At 34.6% G+C, this 3,378-nt stretch overlaps 1 long non-coding RNA gene across 2 annotated transcripts; it reads right to left on the reverse strand.

Moving 5' to 3' along the window:
- LOC108662213 lies at positions 597-2,307 on the reverse strand. Of its 2 annotated transcripts, none has more exons than XR_001928017.1 (3): positions 2,270-2,307; positions 1,508-1,588; positions 597-633 (listed from the first exon to the last, which is right to left on the reverse strand). It is a non-coding gene; the product is annotated as an uncharacterized LOC108662213 (long non-coding RNA). The 2 variants fall into 2 exon arrangements; XR_001928016.1 differs by lacking the exon at positions 597-633 and adding an exon at positions 1,005-1,147.

Here is a 3,378-nt window from a genome sequence, read left to right on the forward strand (position 1 = left end):
CAAGGCCCCTCAGCCCCATTTGGACCATTAAGGAAGTTAGTGTCACGACTTGAAACTCCCATCGAGCCCGTGACAACCGTTGTGATGTCCCGATAGACATTCATTACCCGGAATGCCAATCGAAACGTAGCAAGGCTTAACATCAGTTTTTTTCGCTTCCCCTGTGAGTATTAATTACTAAAATCATGTTTTAAAGTGATATGAACCAATTTCAATTCAAAAATAGTCAAAGAGAAATTTAAACTACTCAAGGGTATTTTGGTCATTTTTCCTAAAAATTTTGAAACCAACTAAAACGTAGTATATGAGAGAAATTTACACATTTCATAACCGAAAATAAGTTTAGATATCTAAAACATTCATTTATAGTGAAATTTTAGCTAATGGAATAAAATATTCCAAATTTTCATAAAACAAGTTTTATAGAACGCTACGTAAATAATTTTTACAGTGTAAAAGCAAAATAAATTCCTACTTACAGTAGCACACGTAGCCAAGTATTCAAAACATTTAACAATGACATGTGGCCCCCCGAATGACTAAAAGTAATGAAGGTTGTGAACCTACAGGTTTTGAGGATGCAAGTCCAATTGTAGCCCTCAACGAAATGAGCTATCTACCGACTATCCTGAGCTTGAAATGGGTGGAAAGGAGGGTGGTGAGGTTATATAATCCCAGTGAGTAAACAAATACCATCTAAAGTATCTAAAGTTGAGTAAATGGAGACAGATAAAATAGATTAGCATAAAAATGATTCACATCATTTCGAACTCATTTTAATAAGATAAAATAGATTCATTTCATCCAAATAAACAACGAGGCTTATGATTTCCTAATAAGCTTGGCTCGTGCCAAAATCATTCTCATATTCAAATGTCAGGGATGCCGTGGCCTGGGGCTATCCCAACTGAAAGCGCCAAGGCTGTTAAAAAGTCATGTATGCATAAATCATGTTTTTATTTTGAAAACATAGCCGTTTCTTGGCATTGGCTGAGTTCACCCTCACGTGGTGGTTCAACGTGAGGTAAACTCTAAAGTTTTACCTCAGGAGTTACCCTACGCGCCTCTTTGATCGAGGAAGAATATACCCAGATTTCGTGCCCCTCTAATAGGTTGGTCCACAGAACCCGCCATTGCAGTGACCAATCTATAACCCACCAATTTAATAAAACTTCAACAGCATGACATGGCAATTTTATCATTATCCAGCCTATCAAGGCAAACAATAGTTTATACATTTTCAACACAAATACCCATCCAGCCATTCATGCCCACATCATCATAAGCCATTTAATTCAAAACATAATTTACAATACAACAAGTAGTCTCCAATTACTCCATTTTCCAAACCATCATTCAATTTCAAGACAATTTATAAAATCATTTCGTTTAATCACATTTTGCTTATAAAACATAAAGATTTACCATTTAAATTCATTTTCCATAAAATCATAAAAATGAATTAAAATTCACTTTAGATAATCAAAATGATGATAAGGTTACTCACTGTAATGGGAATCGAATTCGTGATACTCTGATGCTTGATCCTCGGATACTACCTCTTTACTCTTGCTAGAATACTCACCACCTAGACATAATGCACAATAAGCAATTTGTTACATTTGTGCTAAACCGTTGTAAAACCAATTTAGGCTCTATACTAATGCATGAAATGGGATGTGAAATACTCGGGTAACTATCTAAATACGGTGTTCAATATAAATTCAATTATGTACCTAAATAAAATGGTATTGGCCTAATTCGATCTATCACCCGATTAATTGGCCAATACGTCCAATTCAACTCCAAACAATTCCATTTCTCTCCCAATACTCCAAATCATTAAACACAATTTAAATAACTTGAAATGTGGCAAAATCATCCTCACATTTTCTCTTGAAAAATTCGGCCATGGTGAGTGCACTAACAATATAATTTTTCATGCTTGATTCTCACACCATAAATCATTCATTCCTAATCAAATCACTTGAAATTCAATCAAATTCATCATCAATATTCCACATGGAATATTCGGCCAATGAAGGTGATGTAAGAACATGAATTTTTCTTGCTTGCTTTTCATACTACACATCACCAAACAACTAAAAACACTAGAATAACATGTTTTCTAACTAAATTCATCATCAAATTCTCTCTCCTAAGGTTTGATCAGCACACTATCCTTCATGATATCTTGTGATTCAACCATGAAAAATGCAAAATAATGCATAGGAAAGGTAGATCAGAAGCTAGAATTAAGAAATTTTACCTTTAATGGTTTGATTCCTTGAAAATCAACAATTTCCCTTTGAATTTTTTAGCTAGGGTTTTGCTCTTCTTCTTTTCTTCCCTTTTTTTCCTTTGGCCGACCAAGAGAAATGAGTTGGGATGGTTTATGTGCTGATTTCTAAAGCCAATTATAAATGGATGAAAATTTGACAGATGTCACCATTTCATTGGCCCATGTGTCATACTTACCTATTAAGCAATCTCTCTCCACCATTTAAAATTCCTCAATTATCCATAATAATAATGGGTGAAATTCATGTGCTGGACATGTGTCGGGTGGTGAAAAATTCCAATTTTGCCCTTGGGCGGTAAAATGACTATTTTGCCCCTTATGCTCGAAAAAATGCAGGAATTAAAATTTTTCACCTCTCAAACTCAAATTATGTTCTAAATGGTCAATCTTGGTCAAAAACTTCTTCCAACATTCCAATTTTAATCTCAAGTGGCAAAATGACCATTTTACCCCTACATTATGAAAATTCCAATTTAACTCTAAATCAATCCTTAAACTCTGAATTACCATATTAAGTTATTCTGGGGTTTTAAAATTCTCAATTTCATCTTAAAATCTCTATTTGGACTAGTTCGAGGCTTAAATCAACTTAATTGTACCATTTGGTACATTGCCGTCCTTTAACGATTTTCGAGGTACCCAAGTAAGCAAACATGCATTCTTATGTAGGAATGGCATAATAAACATATTATAGAGCTGAGCTTGATAGTTAGAGTCGATTAAAGGTTCAACAAATACTGGTGAGTGAACTTGCATTAAAAGGTTTCAGAATATACACATATATGTTTGATTGAATCCCTTAAAACATTTTACTTGGTTCTTGCTTCAAAACTTGCACGGAAACAAGCCTTTATGAAATGCTTTTATGTTAGGAAATGGATTGTGTGATGAATTCATATGTTTCTTTATAATGTTGATATATATATACTATGTCATAAATGGTACCATTGTGTGACAAATGCAACCGTACATGTGCGGGGTGAGTGTGCACTTGTCGGTGATGACGATGGTGAGGGAGATGGATGGTGATACTGCCCGTGTGCATGATGTAGGAGGATGCACACGATGGCATTAAC

Source organism: Theobroma cacao, chromosome 5 (assembly GCF_000208745.1).
Source record: "Theobroma cacao cultivar B97-61/B2 chromosome 5, Criollo_cocoa_genome_V2, whole genome shotgun sequence".
NCBI classification, from domain to species: domain Eukaryota; kingdom Viridiplantae; phylum Streptophyta; class Magnoliopsida; order Malvales; family Malvaceae; genus Theobroma; species Theobroma cacao.